This window comes from Silene latifolia, chromosome 2, assembly GCF_048544455.1.
Source record: "Silene latifolia isolate original U9 population chromosome 2, ASM4854445v1, whole genome shotgun sequence".
Classification (NCBI taxonomy): domain Eukaryota; kingdom Viridiplantae; phylum Streptophyta; class Magnoliopsida; order Caryophyllales; family Caryophyllaceae; genus Silene; species Silene latifolia.
This window is the reverse complement of record NC_133527.1, coordinates 164,098,378-164,118,512: the sequence shown is the minus strand read 5'-3', so window position 1 is coordinate 164,118,512 and position 20,135 is coordinate 164,098,378. Positions and strand designations below refer to the sequence as shown.

General features: G+C 35.7%; 1 long non-coding RNA gene across 1 annotated transcript; it reads left to right on the top strand.

Moving 5' to 3' along the window:
- The first annotated feature begins 17,061 nt into the window (after positions 1–17,061).
- On the top strand, positions 17,062–19,518 carry LOC141630916 (uncharacterized). Its single transcript, XR_012537566.1, has 3 exons — positions 17,062–17,342; positions 17,441–17,550; positions 19,254–19,518. It is a non-coding gene; the product is annotated as an uncharacterized LOC141630916 (long non-coding RNA).
- Positions 19,519–20,135: the final 617 nt, after the last annotated feature.

The window sequence follows — 20,135 nt, the reverse complement described above, 5'->3', positions numbered from 1 at the left end:
TTTGTAGAATTGTCCAAATGAGTAAGTTGAGTAATTCTTCTAACAATCTATCCACTATTTGAGTGAGTAACTTGAGTAGTAACTAGGATTTGATAACAAGTTTTGAGTTAGATTAATTGAATGAGTAAGTTGATTAATCTTGGCTTAAGTGTAGAATTTACATCGAGAGATTAGAATCTTCATGTTGTAACAACCTAGATAACTATTAGTCCACGCCTATTTCCCCTCTCCATGCTACTTGGGTGAACCAGACCGTCCTAGTCTTTCTTAATCATCGTTTTAAATCATCTTAATCGTTGTTTAATTCCTACTTGCTTTACTTTAGATTTTAATCATTAGTTAGAACTCAAACCACCTCCTCTTTAGACCGAACTAAACTAGCTTATAAACAAGTAATCCTAGTGCCACAATTTCCGTCCTTTGGGTTCGACCCTTTTGCGTATTACAACGAGCAATCGTTCACTTGCGAAAGGAGTATAAATAAAACTCGTAACAATTAAAGATTTCAAAAACTATACTCAAATATCGTAATTATAATCAAAACTAAAATAAAAATCACCAAAAGTAGATCCTAAATAGAACATAAAAATCAAAACAAAATGTTTTAAAGCTGACAGTTGAATCTTACTATCGTAATTATAAGCATTGTTGTCATCACCATCATCATCATCAGCATCGTCATCGGCATCATCATCAACATCGTCATCTGCATCATAACCAGCGAAATAAAAACCCCACATTTGAATAAATTAAACAAAATAAAGTTGATCATGCCTCATGATTTCAACGACGATTGCAACAGTGAAGAGAGTATACATACTTAACAGACAAATCGACTGGAAAAAAAGTTAAGGGTCACGTTAATACGTATTAATAGAGTTGAGGGTTACCATATGTGGTTTCTAAAATGTAGGGTTAGCAGGTAGAATAAGGTTACCATATAATAATAATAATAATAATAATAATAATAATAATAATAATAATAATAATAATAATAATAATAATAATAATAATAATAATAATAATAATAATAATAATGTGGGAAATATCGGAATACTTCGTCAAGAATTTCGGATTATAACGAAATTATAAATATGAAATTGCTAGCCATAAATGAAATTACATAAACAAAAGAATAGAGATTTAGAATTAACCTTTGGTCCTAACAATTTGGCCTAAGAACAATATCGAAATCGATATTCTCCTAATTGTTGCACCCAAAATGTTTTGAGAAATGCCTCTTCTTTTTGCTAGAATGAGATCCCTAAAATTGATAATAATTTTTAGGGTTTATGTTTAGTGATGAGAGAATTAGGTTAAGAAAAACAAGTAAGGAAAAAAATGATTCCCCTCTCCCCTTTAAACCGTGTAAAGGGAGCAAATAAGGGGAGATATTTTCTCCTTTTTTTCTTCCTTAAATCCGTTGAAGCAACAACCAAAAATAAGGATAAAATCTCCTTATTTTCGGTTATTGTCAAAATACATATAATGTGCATATTTATCAATTGTCAATTATGTCGACACGTATTTAATAAGTCCACACACAACAGTTTGTAGTCGATTTATTAATACCGGCCTGTCAATATTTATTATGACAATATCGTATAATATATGCATTAACTATAAATATAATATATTTATAATTTGCAAATTAAATATAACTGGTTACGTTTAATTACGAATTAACATCTTAATTCGTTTAAGCTAACATTATATACATTAATTAAATATAACAGTTTATATTCAATTTACGAATTAACAGTTAATTCGTCTCAGCTAATATTATTTAATTGTATTAAATAATCATCTCATCATCACATTATTGACTAACTGTTTTGTCAAATACATGGACTAACCTTTTAGTCATATAAGGCATCAATGTGATTATATTTTCATACAATCACATCTCTCAAACACATCCTTTAGGTGTGACTTTTAGGGACCATTTGATCACCGCCATCAGTATGATAATAACGTCAAACTTCTAGCAAACCAACCGTTATTAAGTAAACGTTAATCAACTGATAAAATACTAAGTATACCCTTGTGAACCTATAAGAGATTTATATATGTTATCACACTAACTGTGGAGGACACAAGCTCCAACAAATAATAATAATAATAATAATAATAATAATAATAATAATAATAATAATAATAATAATATTAATAATAATAATAATAATAATAATAACAATAATAATAACAATAATAATAATAATAATAATAATAATAATATTTTGCGACGGACGCTGCTGCCTCAGAGTCTGTTTTTTCTTTGACACCACGCCAGCTTGCTTTGTGGCAATCTCAGCAGGGTTGCCACTCCTCTGATTGGTTGCGTGCGGTTCCTATCTCGGGGTTGGGTTAGGCTATGAACGGGAGGACTTACCGTAATGTGCTTGGGTATCGTCTTGGTGTTCCGTTATTCACGGTATCTAGGCCCTGTCCTGCTTGCTCTCGGGTTTTTGCTGGTGATGTTTTTGGGGACCACGTTGTTTCTTGTACTGGTACTGTGGGCGTTAAACATCGGCATAACCTCGTCCGTGACACTTTTTTCGACATCTGCTATAGATCTGGTATTTCAGCGGGAAAGGAGATTGATATCGGGTTGGTTGACGAGCATGGTGGCTCTCTTCGTCCTGCGGATTTGCTGCTTTATTCTTGGGACAGAGGGCGTGATGTGTGCGTTGACTTGACAGGGTCTTCTCCTTTGACTCAGACTGGGATGACGGATTTTGTGCCCGGCCGGGTTGTCGCTGATGCTGCTCAGCGTAAGTGTGCTAAGTATGGGGATTTGTGTGCGACAGCGGGTTATGGTTTCCTTCCCTTCTCTTTCTCTTCACTTAGGGAGTTGGGTTCGGATGTTGTTGCCTTTCTCAAGCGGATCCAGAAATTCTCGGTATCTCAGGATGCGGGGGCTCGGGTGACCGTTTACATTTTTACTAGACTTAGCTTTGCTGTTGCTAAGGGTGTGGGAGCCCAGATTGTCTCTCGGCTCCCCACCAATTTCATGTAAACTTCTATTTTTCTTTTAATGAAAGCTGCGCGCATCCTTTTATAATAATAATAATAATAATAATAATAATAATAATAATAATAATAATAATAATAATAATAATAATAATAATAATAATAATAATAATAATAATAATAATAATAATAATAATAATAATAGTAATAATAATAATAATAATAATAATTTATCAATTTAATAATGGCAATAATACTTATAATATTTTCGTAAAAAAAGTTATATCTGTCGGTCAACCGACTGCCGGCCTCCCTGCCGGCAGCGAGCTCTTTCTTTAAAATGTGATGGAATTGGCATGGGTGTGTTCCCTGCTGGTGGACCGGCTGCCGGCCTGCCGACAGAGAACACCTCTTGCTGAGTTTCTAACTTCAATTCTTCACCTTGATGATGCGTGTGCCAGCGGACCGGCTGCCGGGGTGCCAACCGGCAGCGAGAACTTGTTCCTTTTTTTCTTCAAATCTCTCCTAATTTGTCTAAGGCATGGGAGGGGGTTCCCTGTCGGTGGGCCGGCTGCCGGCCTTCCGGCAGAGAACTCTTCTTCATTAGTTCTCCTTTCTTCTCATCAGGTCGTGTTCCCTGTCGGTGGACCGGCTACCGGCCTGCCGACAGAGAACACTGCTTCAATATCTCAACCTTCTTTTCCTCATGCTTAGTCATCGAACCGCCTCACTTACCCCGATTTCTCTATAACCGCCTCAAATCCTGCAAGAGGGGCATAAAATCATAGACGCGGGTATCAGGCACAAAATGCAAGGTAAGGCGCACAAAACCGACTCGATAGGAATCGGAATACATGAAAGAAGAAGGGAAAATTGGTGCAAATAAACCATATATCATTAATGCATACAAGGTGTTCGACATATTGCCTCACTGAACTGTTTTGGTCAAAATGAGCATCAAAAGACTATTTGTGGGATTGTCTTGGTATATTAACTATAGACCCATTTCGCAATCCATACTGTATGTTAATTCAAATTAGGCAAGAAACAACTGTCGAAAATAAACCAGCTACCGAAGTAAGCTACTCACAACTTATATTGAAAAATCCATTAAAGTTGTCACGACTTGCCAATAAGTAAGGATTTTTTTTTGTTTTAAAGTTGCTTTTTATTGTAAAATGGTTCTGATTTTTAAATCTGAAAATGTGGTCATAAATTGGTTTGGTAGGTCGATTTTGTTTAGCTTATTCTTGTTTTGAATGGTATTTTGGATATTCTTAATTTGTATCACTTGAATTGAGTTCTGGGTTATCAGAATTGTCGCTTTGTTCACTTCGTGTTTATGTTGGTTAGCAGCGTTTTGTTGCTGGTGTTGGTGCCAGTTGCTTCATAATGATGATTGATTGAATTATCATGCGATACTTCATTTTAATTTCGGTGTAATATTAGCATGGTGGCTGAGAAGAGGATAAATGGGTAAGTATTTCTTAGTAAATTATACTTTAATGTTTTGATATTTGAATGATTTGATTCATCTATGCTGGCGTAGCAGGTGTCACGCAGCTGAGAAGGAGGTCGAATAAGGTAGTGTAAGGACCAAAGGAGTTGCGAAAGAGGTGTGAGTCGTAGGATAGATGTTGGTTTAGGTGGCTGACTATCACAGGTCGGCGCTGGAGATGACCAAGCAAGTAGTGGTGTGTTATTACTCTTTTTTCATGTTTGTTCGGTCGCTGGTTTTTGTTACGATGATGAGTGAATATATCATTTAAATTTGAGGAAATTTTCCGTTTTAATGTTTTGAAGTGCTCATGCCATTATATGATACTCCGCATATTACTTATTTATTTAATTATTTATTTATTATTTATTATTTACAACTATGAACAGATTCATGAAGCCACCATATTGAGTTGACTGAAGTTTGGTGTTCATCGAATTGTTCATCAATCTCTAAATGTCTGAGGAAGGTTGGAGTTTGTATGAAGCAAACATGGGTGGTGCTACTGCCAAGCATGACCCAAAGAGTGAGCGGTACGTTGGTAGCTTCTTGCACCTGTTTGACTGGAATTCCAAGTCTAGAAAAACGTTGTTTCAAAGCACAAATGATTTTTCAGGCGCGGTTTGTATTTCCTGTTTGTTTGCGGATTTGACCATTAGGTTTGATCACCTGACAATTTCAGTTTTTATTTATTTTTTCTGTCGTTGCTGCACAGGGCAACTAAAACAAGGGAAGATATGCGAAATGAATCTGCCATTTACTCGGAGGGGTGTGTTGAGGCCTTCTTCACCATGTAGTTAAGTTTCCTGAAATTGAAACCATCCTAGACCAACTTGAAAATAAAGATCCTTTACTCTTAAAATGTATTTATTAGCTGGAGTTAGGCTGCCCATTTCAGATGGTCTTCTATAACTTATGTACATAGGGGGTAGCTTACAATTACCTGGAGTTATACATCACCTATGCCTCAAATCTTCTTCAGGTATACTCTTTTCTCATACCTTTTTCAGTTCAATTCGTTCCATACTTTGGTTTACATTTGTAATTTAATCCCTATCGTTGTCTTATTTAAGCCAAATAAAAGCTTCTTGAAGTTACAAGGTTAATATGTGATTCGTCAAATTGTAGCTTGAGGCAAGAAACGGACGATCCGGAACCCTGTGGAGCTTCGATCTAGGCTTTTATGATTTGGCAGTGGCTTAATTATAAGGTTCATTGATTATTAATTTTCGAGTCATTAAGGGTGTCTTTGTTGTTGTTGAAAGTATATTCGCTTTGTAATCATTTATATGATTGATTATTTATTTTTGCGTCATAAAGGGTGTTGTTATTGTTGGTATGGCTTTGTAATCAACTAATCATTGTATTGTTGTTGTTAACAGATGAAACGAAACCCGATTTTGCGGAGTTTGGATCCAGTTGTTTATGGTTTGGTCAGTGGCTCAGTTATATGGTTCATAAACAAAATTTTAATTCTTTATAATCTGACTCCTTATTGTTTGGTGTCAATCCTTGGGTGAGCCTTTTTGTTTCTATTATTTTCATGCCATTGCTTTCACAGCTTTTTTATTTTTGAGGATTATGATATTTAGAACTTAAACGAAGATTTATGTGTAGGCAATGAGGTTTAAAATGTCATTTGCTGATCTTGGATACATGGTCGCTGCTATTATAATATCTGTTACTATACATGAACCTAGTCATGATGCTGCTCCTGCTGTTGCTGCAAGGTCAGATCTTCGTCCCTAATGGATGTACGATTCATTTTTCATCCACTTTAGTCAATTAGCCCCATTTGCCTTGTTGTATGAAAACGCATTTGAATGATAGGCCTTATTGGCTAAGGTTTTAATCGGCAATACCAGAATGTCGGTAACAATTCCACATGCCGTCCTCTGGAGGTTAGTTGAGAAAGTACAATAGACATCATGCGAAAGCTAAAGTGCTGAACAGCTAATCTTGTGTGATGAGGCATACTCACGGTATTAAATGTGGGTTACGAACTTACGACCGTGCATCACAACTATTTTGGTCCAGCCACATTTATGGCATAGTCTTTCAAGCTGCTTCAACTATTTTGTGACAATGGTTATCTTCTGTCGTGTTCGTCTTTCAAGCTGCTTCAACAATATGTTGCTTGTTGTTTACTTCAGCTCCCCTCTCATGCTGTGGAAGACTAATATCAGATTTTGTTCTCACAACTACATGCACATTCCAAGTACAAAAGAGTTGGTATCTCCACCCATTTACTCGAAAATTGATCCTAAAACATCCCTTGAGCGGTTTTCTTCTAGGCTAGGCCGAGAGCACTTAATGCAACTCCAGGCCAGTGGAATGTTCTTTACTTGTAATTTGTTTTACCTTCTGTTTTACTTGGTAAATCATTGTAAAAGAATATGTTCATATTCAGTTCATATTGTAACAATTTCTCGTCATTGTTTAGCAGTGTTGCCATCTTGGTTCAACATTGATTAATTGCTAGAAATATACATTTTTCTTGAGAGTGGGTCCTTTCCATTTTTCTTTTCTCTATTTACTTCATCACACAATCTGACCGTTAAATCAATCCGGAATAAAACCCGGATCATTGAGAGGAAATTGAAGGAAATAGGAGGAAAATGTCCTAAAATTTGGAGAGAAAATTACTGAAACGTGAAGGGAAAATAGTTGAAATCTGGCGGGAAATTGTATGGGGTTTGGAGGGAAATGTTTGATAAATAAGTACACGCCGTGATCTTTTATATACGACGTTTATTGGAATTATATACGTGTAAGCAATTATTCACAATAAATTAATCGGAGTTGAACAGTAATATAGACCAATAAAATGTTTAAAGCAACTTCTCAGAATCAAGTCATGTCGTCAATCGATTCTGAATTCCTAAGGTATGATCAGCTTGGTTTGGTTCATTTTTGGGTTGTTTAGTTCAATTTTTGAGTTGTTTATTTTTATAATTCTTATGTTTTGGGTGTCTGATTTTGGGGTTTTTCAATGTCAGTCTTGATCGAGTGATACTGTTATGGCGAAGAATGGGGAGTTACGGTCAGGTGACAATAAATTTAGAAGTTGTAGTTTCTGTAATTGGACAATTTGTTGTTGTGGTAATGTGAAATGTGATAATTGTGATTGTAGAATGCTGATTTGAATGAGTACGAGGATGATTTTATAGACGGTATTGGTCCGAGTAAGTATCGCTATGGAAAACACGATGAAGGGTATGGCGGTTTTGGATCTTTTTAGGGTCCTTTAGAACCTGTGATTGCTAAGGCACTGCTGGAGACGCGACATTTGGGTCCCAAAGCATCTACTTCTCAAAACAATCTAAGCTCGTTTACTTAGACATTTCTTTCCAATGTTACGCAGAAGTTGTTAGGCTGTGTTTCAGTGTTTCGATTCTATGAGTTATATACCAGCATAAAGTTTCATTATAATGTCATACTTATGAAGACTATTTTATAGAGAAATGTAACATTAGTCCTCATCCCCCATTTTAACTCTGATTTTTTCTATCGATTCCTTCCTTTTACTCATATAACAAAGTAAATTAATTGTTATTTTGATTCTTATATTTCTTTTTTTCGGACGATCCTAGGAGTCACCCTAACAAGGTAAATTATTTGTTAATTTGATTGTTTTGTTTCGAATTTGTGATAAAGCTTGATATTTCTGAGACGATGATTTTGGTTATTAAGGTAGAAATTTCATCTTTGTGGTGTTAAAAAAAATCAGCCTCTTGGATTTCTTTTTTTTTTTCCCCCGATTTATTCTTAGATTCGGGGGTAGTTTCTGATTCTTTAACCACACAGTAGACCATCGATGGTACATTAATGGAGGACTGGAGAGGTGGAAGGACTGCTTCCTTCAACATCATTCCCGGCAACTAAAGTATCTTGCTATCTGGACTACGTATTTTAAACTTATTGTTCTTGGCTGTGATTGAAACTGGTCTACTCTTAATTTATGGAAAGTAAAATTATGCAACTTTCTTTCTTTTCTGAATACACTCTTCTTCAAGATTCTAACTTTTATGTGTTCTTGGCTTTAAACCAAAAAATCTCATACAACTCTTGTACTTAGCCATTGCAATCAATATAACAAAACAACTATGCCCGTGTTATCTAATACTTAATACGTAAAACCATTGTTCCCTTATTTTATGACTACAAGGACATTAACATAAGGTAATGGTTTAGTTACCTACATTATTATTTTCCCTATTTACAACTTGATGTTAACATTTGCGCAACTAGGAATGAACAATGATTGACATTTACACAAATTACAGGAAAAATACTTCTCAACCGATATACCGTAAGATATACCTTAAGTGTGGAATGTCATGCTACTAAACCTTAAATGTCTAAACAAAAAGACAAACTTTTGTTAATACCAATCTACTAAAGCAACATATTTTCTCAAAATTCATGGCAGGTTGTTTGACTACCCGGGAAAAGAAAAAAAAAACAATTTTAACTTATGGCATATGGAGGGCTAACATGGTTACTATGAGTAGACGGAAGGAGACGAGCGAGGGAGAGGGAGAATTGAGGTGGGGGAAGGGGGAAGGGTGATGAGCAGGGGGAATGGTAGACAGAGGTAAGGACGATGGAGAAAAGGGAAGGAAGTGGAGGGGGAAAAGAGGCGGTAGAAAGAGGAGGCAACAGATGAAAAAAAGTTAAGGAGGAGAACAATAATAAGGAGGAGTAGGCGGTGAAGGGGAGGAGAGGAAGTAAAACATTGGAATTGTGATTTGTTATTTAACTTTTCCAATTTGAAATTAATAATTTGAATGAAATCTATGCTCCTAAACGCTACCTTATGGAATTTGATTTAAGACTTGGGATCTATTTAAGTTATTTAGTACAAAAGCCGTATGAGTCAAGTTAGAATTGGAATGTTTGGATAAGAACTTGACACATCAATCCAAGACACCATTTTTGAAACTTCATAAATTAAAAGCAGTCAAGTTTCAAAAGCTTGACTGCCTAATAAAAAATAGGAGAGGAGGAGAGGGAGAAAAGGGAGAGGAGGAGGACGAAGGGGAGGAGAAAAAGGAGGAGGAAAAGGAGTGATGGGGATGGAGAAGGGGAATAGGATGGGAGAGAGGAGCGGATGAGAAGGCAAAAGAGTATTGACAAGGTAAAGAGGACAAATATTAGTAGAAAAAGGGAAGAGGTTGAGGGAGCAACATAGGGGGATGGGATATGAACGCATGATTAGGACGAGGAGGAATAACAAGACGGGGAGTGGGATAGACGATAAGGATAAGTAGAATAAGGGGGATGAGAATGGAACAACATAAAAGAAGGGGATACAGAAGCCAGAGGAGGACGAGGAGGAATAACAATATTAGGAGGCGGATGGATAAGAAGAAGGAAGAAGTAAAGATAGGGGAGAGGGGCGAATGACGTAAGTTACACGAGTTATTAAGGAAGTTTCGGGCTAATAATGGTCATGGGTTAAGGCCAGTAATTGAGATCAGTTAATATCGAGTTTGACACTGTTCATAGACAATGAAGATGCATATGGGGGAGATGAGGATCGGAGGCATCTTCATCTTCAACTCCATCAAGTATTTTTGAAAGCCTTTTTTTATGGTTATGCATTTGAGATAAGCTTTTATAAGGTTGGTAACGGATCCTAATATCTTAATCACTGCATTTTTACCACAATGATTGCAACATTGGTTCATAAATTCAATACCATCACAAAAAATTCATAGGAAAAAAAGCGGATGAATAAGAAGGACAGGAAGAAGAAGGAAGAAAGAGAAACAAAAGAAAGCTGTAAATGAAAATGAGAAACAAAAGGAATTAAATAGACAAATTTGGAGGGAATGTGGTGAAATTTGGAGGGAAATGTTTGAGAACGGAATAAAAAAAATCCCCATAAGCAAACACATAAATGTGTTGTGTGATATACTATATTCAGCAAAAATAAAAATGTGTTAGACACTAATTTTAATAGAATCGGAAATGAATGATAACATAACCCAGTAAAACATCGCGCCCAATAGGGCGCGGACCAATGACTAGTAATATGAGTATGTGTAACGCCCCGTAATTTTGGACCATTATTATTTTGCGAAAGTAATTTATTAATCAAGTTGAATTTAATATTAATGTATTTGAAGTAAAAATAATTCAAAGAAATATAATTTTATTATATTTTGAGGTAAAGTATTTATTTTGATAGTTTCGAAACGTTTAAAAATAGTTTAAACCGTGTAAAAACTTTTTATTTCGAAATAAGGACATATCGGAAAAAAATGACAACTCTTTTGAAAATTGGGTAAACGATTTTGGAAATGGGTCGTATGAGTATTCAATTTTCTTGTAATCTCGTGTTTAAGAACTTTGGTCTTGTCGGAATTTGCATTTGACAAGCGGTTTTAATTATTATCGAAACGAGCCAAAACCGACTCGTAAAATCCCGACTAAAACCCGCTCTTTCCTTTCCTTTCTCCCTTTCACGCGGCACCTCCCTTTCCCTTTCTATTTTTTTCTGATTTTCTTATCAACTTCATCTTCCTTAACAAAAAAAACACCATTTTTCTTACTTTTCAAGCTAAAATCACCATAACTTTCTCGTTTCTTGTCGGATTTTCGCTGATTTATATTTCCGGAATCCTCTCGTCGAGATCTATAACCTGGTATATTTTAATTTCAGTTTTCTTGAAGTTGCTTTAAGACGAATTTTGGCACAAATTCGGTATTTATACTTATTGTTGTGTTTTTATTGTTTATTTAGGTGAAGAATTGGAAGACGAGTTTGGGGACTCGTATATTGTCGAAGATAGCAGCTATTTGCTTGTTAGGGTTTGGTTTTTAAGGTGCTAATTGCTCGTTTTCTAGCTTAAGGTAACATATTTCGAGTTACTCGACGAATAATCGTCACATTCTTTGATTTTTGTATGTTTTGTGATTTTTGTTTGAGTAGTTAATTTTCACATATTAAAATGAATTGCATGCATGTCTAATACATGTCTTTTGATAGTTTAAGTTAACATGTTAGTATGGGAACGATTAATTATGTTTCAGACGGTGTTAAACTGAACAAAAATGGAGAAATGGAGGTGTGGGGGGGTGGCGGCAGCAGGCCGGCAGGCCCATGGCAAGCCCACGGCTGGCCCGGGTCAGCCCGTTGCTTGTTTCGCGGTTTTTCATGCAATATTTGTCATTTCGGGTTCATTAATGATATGTTTAGTATAAGTTACACTTGAGTACACTTTGAATTGAATCATGTTAGTAGTGAAAATTGTGTTAATAGTAAAAAGTATGCTTATTATGGTAGTTGACACATGTTAGGATAGATTTTAAAATGAAATTGTAATGAATAGGCTCAAAATAAATTTTATAGCAATAATTGCCATGTTTTGATGATTGTGCCGAAAAAATCGAGCCTTAGTCCCTTTGACCGATTCGATGTCGATCATCAATTGAGTGATTGGTCACCGCAATTTAACCCGCACTGTCCGCAGGTCAGGGTTGCGGGTAAAAATTCGGTTGGATGAAATTTTATATGAATTGGATAATCGGCCTTTTTCTTGTTTTAGGCCACTTATCAAGTTTTTAAGTTCACATGTATAGTTGGTTGAATTTAATAGTTTCTTATATTGTAGAAATGGCCCTAGATTCCCCGAAACCTTTAATATGCTTAATATTGTTAGAATTGGAAATTGGTATTGAATACTTATTGAGGATACTTTGTTGGATTGTCTCATTTGAATAGACATTTATATAGCCTTTCACATGATAGAATGTTAGCATTTATGTTGGTAAGTTGGACTCTTTGCCCTCTTATGGTTAAGTGGGTGTCTTACTTGTCTTGTGTGGTGTGGGCTAAAGTATTCAAGTCGGGACTAGCGGGACTAGGTCCTAGGTGAGTATTTCGGCCTTCATCGTAGATAGGTCTTTATAGTCTTTGACGAGTATATGTTGCTCACCGCTTGATAGCCTTTGTGTTCCCGACTAGTGGATTTATATCCAAGTTGGGGCATGACCTCGTTACTTATTTTGATAGTAAGTGGTCAACTTAAGTACTAGCCAACCCTTTGGTGGACTCCTTAGGGTACTCACTTTGTTTTAGAAAAATTGTGGGTCTTGGGTGCGGTGGTGTGTATCCGCATGTCTAGGTCTCAAGATTTTAGGCTAGGGTTGTGTTGTGTCTTGGCCATGTTTTATTAATATTAACCGCTGAGCCAAGATACCGGTTCGATTACCTTCCCTACCTCGTGGTATAGACTCGAGTTACAGAGTGACTATTGACGGTACTAAGAACTTATGCCTGTCTTTGATTCATTGCCCTTTCTTGTATGGTGATTTTATGAATTGTAATAGGTGAGATGTAAGCCATAATTGATAAAGTTTGGATTACTGTTTGTTATATGTTTCACATGATAGTTTATTTTGGTCAGTTAGGGGGTCATAGGTTAGAATACTTGATAATTAAATTGTTTATCATGTGGTTTACATGCTTCATTACATGTTACATTAAATATGACGTTTCGTGGCTGGGAGGACTCGAAGTTACTCCCCACTGAATTGTGGCTTTCGTGTTTGTATAAAATGCGATTGACAGGTACTTGATGCTTAGTTGGGGTTCACGGACGAGCTAGTGAGCAAGAGAACCTTGGACCTAGTTTGGCTATTTTTAGTAGTAAACCTTTTAACTTTTGATTTTGTATATATTTGGAAGGGACATATGTCTCCCTCTTTGATTTTGGTTTGTATCATTATATTCCTTATCGTTAGCTATGGCATGTAAATTAGTTTATCAGCTTTTGCAGGGTTTTGACACTCTTCTTGAGTTGGAATTGTTTGTGAATGGTTTAGGAAAATTTTTGAAATTGCAGGTTTTATCTAGTTGAACCAATTACAAACATATCCTGTCAGTTTTTCCGTAGAATTTACGCGTTTAATTATCGCTATAATTTATTGGGTGTCACAGTTGGTATCAGAGCTTGTTGCTCCCGACGCACGTTTGTGCACCCCACCTAAAATCACTTGACCTTTAAATAATAAACTTGAGAGATGGGTAGGATGGGTAGAGTTAGGATATTTATGTGGTAGTCTGTTTGTGATTGCTATTTGTTAGGTTCTAACCAATGTTCTATTTTGCAAGATGGCTCTCCAAGAAACGTTGATAATGCAATTAGTTATTAATTTTTGTGTCGTTGAAGCTATGACCGTGATCTTACTCGTTGGTGACCCAGACTGAGTGGCCGTTGCCGAATCTTGAAGATTGGTTATGCCAAATGAAGAATGCTTCCACTTTCTTGATACTTCTTTTCGTATTCAGTGTATCTTACCTTAATCATCCAATCTCGTTGTTTATTCGTCTTTTTAATTCCTCTTCTCTCGCCTTGGTAACTACTCTTCTATTCTTTCTCCCGATTCATCCTTGGTTCGTTTTCTTCTTATAATAAGAATCCTTGTGGACACCTTCCTTTTATTCCGCAGGATAGTTCCCTTGTTCAAGAGAACCCAGTTTTGAGAGAATGTATCATTGAAGGGCGTGAACGAGTTGAGAAATTGATTGTTTAAGGTTTGAGTTGTATAGGAGAATATAACTTGGGATCCTTTGGTTAGTCTTGTTAGTTGTACTTAATATGAGAGCCTAGTGAGTTGAGAAACACCTTGGGATTTATGTCTATTGAGAGCTTGTTTGTTATAGATGTTTGAGCATGGATACTACCTTAGCACATAAGATGGAATGAACCTGAGCTACTTCATTTGAAAGTCTCGATATTTCTTATGGAGAATTAAAGGAATGATAGTTAGCCCTAATCCTGGTAGGCCTTGAAAGGAATACAATGGGACTTTGATGTTGCTTAATGGATTGGTATTGTACTTTGGAATTAGTTAGTTTGTTAAACCTTTTAAGTTGACCAAATCTAGTATAGAGTAGCCCTTGTTGACCTTTCGAAATTTGAGAACACGTGGTTGACCTTATTAATCATATCTGGATTTGGGAATTTTGGTGGAATGTTGTTCGATGTAGTTCGTGAGTTCAAGGATGTGATTCCAATTTATGGTATCGGAGACTAGAAGTATTAAGTGGTGAGATGATGGAGTAGACAAGCTATGGTACTTGGGGATGACATAGTAAGTGAAGTTCAATGACGAGAATTGTAAAGGAGATACTTTAGGACATGGGTGGTAACAAATGAATTTGTGTGGTGAATTGATTTTGGCTCTTAGAACCAATTGAGTTGAGGAATACCTACCATTGTGGAGTCCTTGTTAGTCTTATAATTTGGTAGACTTTTGAGGCTTTGTTGAGCACCTTAGTGATGTAACCTTATCATATCGATCATAAGTTTTGATGAGTGTTTGGTAAGCGGTAACCCTTTCATTGTGCCGCTTCTATTCTCCTTTCCTTCTCTTTAACGTTCGTAGAACCTTGTTTTTATGCCAAATTTTACGTATCTTCTTCTTGCCCGAGATATCTTCTTAACTTGTATACCTCTTATTTATGTCAACCGTTATCTTTACGGACCGACTCCTTAGTTTCCTAACTTATCAGATTCATGCACCCTTCGGAAATGTTTTACCGTTTCTCTATTCCTTTATCACTCCTTATCTCCTTAGTATAGTTGGTACCTTATTGACCATGTTTACAGAGTTAGTGAGATGTGACTTGAGGATATAGGATTGACTAAGTAGTCGAGTTTGTGTTTGGCTTCCATAATCACTTTGGAGATGAGGGTTTGATAATGTATATGTTACCGTGTGAGAAATGTTAAATGTGGGATTATTAGTTGATTTTAGTGAGTGATATTGATTACTACTTGAGGTATGGTATGAGAGTGAGAGTAAGCTACTTTATTGGGAGGTTTTAGCACTTGTTTTGGCAACTAGAAAGGGTATGGTTGACACCAATTGTTAGGCTAAGGAACATAATTTCAATTTATGGTTTTAGGAACTCTGAGGTGATAAAGTGTTGTTACAATTATGACCTTGTTCCTTGAGAATTTGATGGTAAGTAAGTTTAGGATATCAAATTTAAAAGAATACTCCTTGGGGATGTTGATGACCAGAATGGATTGGTGATGTGATTTGGTATTAGTTGGCTCTTGAGAGTTCTTGAGTTAAGAGAGACTTAGTATTGAGAAGATTTTGTTAATCCTATAGTTTTATAGACCTTGAGGTCGCATCGAGTACTTGAGATGATGGGACGGTGTTGTAGCTGAGTGTAGCTGAGTGTAGTTCCGCTTTTGGCAATCCTTAATAAATAAAAGGATAGAGGAACGTGAGATCCTATTGATTTTTCGGATTTTGGGATTGGTATGTTACTACCTTGTTTTGAAATGAAAACCTTGTAGAATATTTGAGGAACCCATAGTTGACACTAGTTGGATACGAATATAACTTTGTTGGAAGCCTTGACCTTAGGCTTGTGAAAGTTGTTTTGGAATGTTATTGTAAATTTGGACCTTATATTTAATCCTTTGAAGAATCTTTCTATTGGAATTGGAATATTGTTGGGAAGTAGGATTGTGAATCTTAAGTAAACCGATCTTCCTAATTCCGATCTCTAACAATTGTCATTCTTGCTATTCTGGCTTGTTCCGTTGTGTTCGCCTTTATGGAACTCTTTTGACCTTTTGAGTAAAGTGTCTTGTTCGTTGACATCTTTATTGACTTCATCCAAAAATTCCACCTTTAAGAGTTCAATTCCTTCTTGTCTGTTGGGTGTGAGTTTCCTATCGCAACTTGCACTTCTCGTTCCCGAGTTGTTTTCCATCTTGCATAGGTTCTATATAGTTTGAGTAAACTTTTGGTTCATTTTTTTTCTTAATTTGGAGTGAAATCTACAAATTGACCTCTTTCTATAACATCTGAAAATGATTTCTCACTCTCTTTCAACCCTAGTGTTCAATTGGATACCTAAGCTATTTCTCGTTTTGTGTAATGATTCCTTTTCTTACCCTTTTTTCCGAGCTACTAAGCCGAATTTAATCATAATTAGTAAAGATATTATTCTTACTATAGAATTTTAAACTAAAAGTTTGAAAATACTTTTATGATTTTCAATGGTTTTAACATTAGTGAATGTTAAATCTCGTTGTTGGAGACGTCCCAATAATGGGTTTTCTCATTTATTGGTGTATAAATATTTTTATATCTTGATATGAATGTGGATGTTCTTGTCTGATCAACAAGAGTATCACCGTTTCATTGAAAAGATACCTATATTTTTCTTATATTTATAATTTCTCCTTCTAAGTTTCGAAGACGAAACTTTTTAAAAGGAGGGGTGATTGTAACGCCCCGTAATTTTGGACCGTTATTATTTTGCGAAAGTAATTTATTAATCAAGTTGAATTTAATATTAATGTATTTGAAGTAAAAATAATTCAAAGAAATATAATTTTATTATATTTTGAGGTAAAGTATTTATTTTGATAGTTTCGAAACGTTTAAAAATAGTTTAAACCGTGTAAAAACTTTTTATTTCGAAATAAGGACATATCGGAAAAAAATGACAACTCTTTTGAAAATTGGGTAAACGATTTTGGAAATGGGTCGTATGAGTATTCAATTTTCTTGTAATCTCGTGTTTAAGAACTTTGGTCTTGTCGGAATTTGCATTTGACAAGCGGTTTTAATTATTATCGAAACGAGCCAAAACCGACTCGTAAAATCCCGACTAAAACCCGCTCTTTCCTTTCCTTTCTCCCTTTCACGCGGCACCTCCCTTTCCCTTTCTATTTTTTTCTGATTTTCTTATCAACTTCATCTTCCTTAACAAAAAAACACCATTTTTCTTACTTTTCAAGCTAAAATCACCATAACTTTCTCGTTTCTTGTCGGATTTTCGCATAATTTATATTTCCGGAATCCTCTCGTCGAGATCTATAACCTGGTATATTTTAATTTCAGTTTTCTTGAAGTTGTTTTAAGACGAATTTTGGCACAAATTCGGTATTTATACTTATTGTTGTGTTTTTATTGTTTATTTAGGTGAAGAATTGGAAGACGAGTTTGAGGACTCGTATATTGTCGAAGATAGCGGCTAGTTGCTTGTTAGGGTTTGGTTTTTAAGGTGCTAATTGCTCGTTTTCTAGCTTAAGGTAACATATTTCGAGTTACTCGACGAATAATCGTCACATTCTTTGATTTTTGTATGTTTTGTGATTTTTGTTTGAGTAGTTAATTTTCACATATTAAAATGGATTGCATGCATGTCTAATACATGTCTTTTGATAGTTTAAGTTAACATGTTAGTATGGGAACGATTAATTATGTTTCAGACGGTGTTAAACTGAACAAAAATGGAGAAATGGAGGTGTGGGGGTGGCGGCAGCAGGCCGGCAGGCCCACGGCTGGCCCGGGTCAGCCCGTTGCTTGTTTCGCGGTTTTTCATGCAATATTTGTCATTTCGGGTTCATTAATGATATGTTTAGTATAAGTTACACTTGAGTACACTTTGAATTGAATCATGTTAGTAGTGAAAATTGTGTTAACAGTAAAAAGTATGCTTATTATGGTAGTTGACACATGTTAGGATAGATTTTAAAATGAAATTGTAATGAATAGGCTCAACATAAATTTTATAGCAATAATTGCCATGTTTTGATGATTGTGCCGAAAACTGAGCCTTAGTCCCTTTGACTGATTTGATGTCAGTCAATTGAGTGATTGGTCAGCCACAATTTAACCCGTACCTGTCGTAGGGCTGGGGTTGCGGGTAAAAATTCGGTTGGATGAAATTTTATATGAATTGGATAATCGGCCTTTTTCTTGTTTTAGGCCACTTATCAAGTTTTTAAGTTCACATGTATAGTTGGTTGAATTTAATAGTTTCTTATATTGTAGAAATGGCCCTAGATTCCCCGAAACCTTTAATATGCTTAATATTGTTAGAATTGGAAATTGGTATTGAATACTTATTGAGGATACTGTTGGATTGTCTGCTGAATAGACATTTATATAGCCTTTCACATGATAGAATGTTAGCATTTATGTTGGTAAGTTGGACTCTTTGCCCTCTTATGGTTAAGTGGGTGTCTTACTTGTCTTGTGTGGTGTGGGCTAAAGTATTCAAGCTGGGACTAGCTGGGAGTAGGTCCTAGGTGAGTATTTCGGCCTTCATCGTAGATAGGTCTTTATAGTCTTTGACGAGTATATGTTCACTGCTTGATAGCCTTTGTGTTCCTGACTAGTGGATTTATATCCAAGTTGGGGCATGACCTCGTTACTTATTTTGATAGTAAGTGGTCAGCTTAAGTACTAGCCAACCCTTTGGTGGACTCCTTAGGGTACTCACTTTGTTTTAGAAAAATTGTGGGTCTTGGGTGCGGTGGTGTGTATCCGCATGTCTAGGTCTCAAGCATTTTAGGCTAGGGTTGTGTTGTGTCTTGGCCATGTTTTATTAATATTAACCGCTGAGCCAAGATACCGGTTCGATTACCTTCCCTACCTCGTGGTATAGACTCGAGTTACAGAGTGACTATTGACGGTACTAAGAACTTATGCCTGTCTTTGATTCATTGCCCTTTCTTGTATGGTGATTTTATGAATTGTAATAGGTGAGATGTAAGCCGGTTACAATTGATAAAGTTTGGATTACTGTTTGTTATATGTTTCACATGATAGTTTATTTTGGTCAGTTAGGGGGTCATAGGTTAGAATACTTGATAATTAAATTGTTTATCATGTGGTTTACATGCTTCATTACATGTTACATTAAATATGACGTTTCGTGGCTGGGAGGACTCGAAGTTACTCCCCACTGAATTGTGGCTTTCGTGTTTGTATAAAATGCGATTGACAGGTACTTGATGCTTAGTTGGGGTTCACGGACGAGCTAGTGAGCAAGAGAACCTTGGACCTAGTTTGGCTATTTTTAGTAGTAAACCTTTTAACTTTTGGTTTTGTATATATCTGGAAGGGACATATGTCTCCCTCTTTGATTTTGGTTTGTATCATTATATTCCTTATCGTTAGCTATGGCATGTAAATTAGTTTATCAGCTTTTGCAGGGTTTTGACACTCTTCTTGAGTTGGAATTGTTTGTGAATGGTTTAGGAATTTTTTTGAAATTGCAGGTTTTATCTAGTTGAACCAATTACAAACATATCATGTCAGTTTTTCCGTAGAATTTACGCGTTTAATTATCGCTATAATTTATTGGGTGTCACAGTATGAGATTCCAAGGGGTTGGAATGGAGTTAGAATTCATTGGGTATCTAAAATCCATTGGATATCTAACTCCATTCCAAAAACCTCCAACGAAACACTAGAATGAATTGAATTAATTCCAATCCATTCCAAAAGCTCCAACAATGGAAAAAGTTTCATACTTTTATTATGGGCCCATTTCTCACTCTTTTTCTCACATAAAACTAGTTTCTTAAACAAGAAACTGGTTTCATATAAGGAGCTCCTTAGTTCCTAGCTCAATGGTTATGGAGCTCCATTGTCTCCTTATATAGTAGTATGGAACTTTTTATATATTACCATTGTTATTGCCCTAAATGACTACTATGATACTACCTACCCACTTGCTTTGGGGTATAAAAGTATTTTCATTGTCAAACGTCTCCCTACTTCACTTAATTTAACATTTTCCTTAGTATTTGTACAAAAAGTAAAGAAATCAATGAAACGGGACCAGAAAATGAGTACATGATTATATAATCAAGTAGTTAAAAAA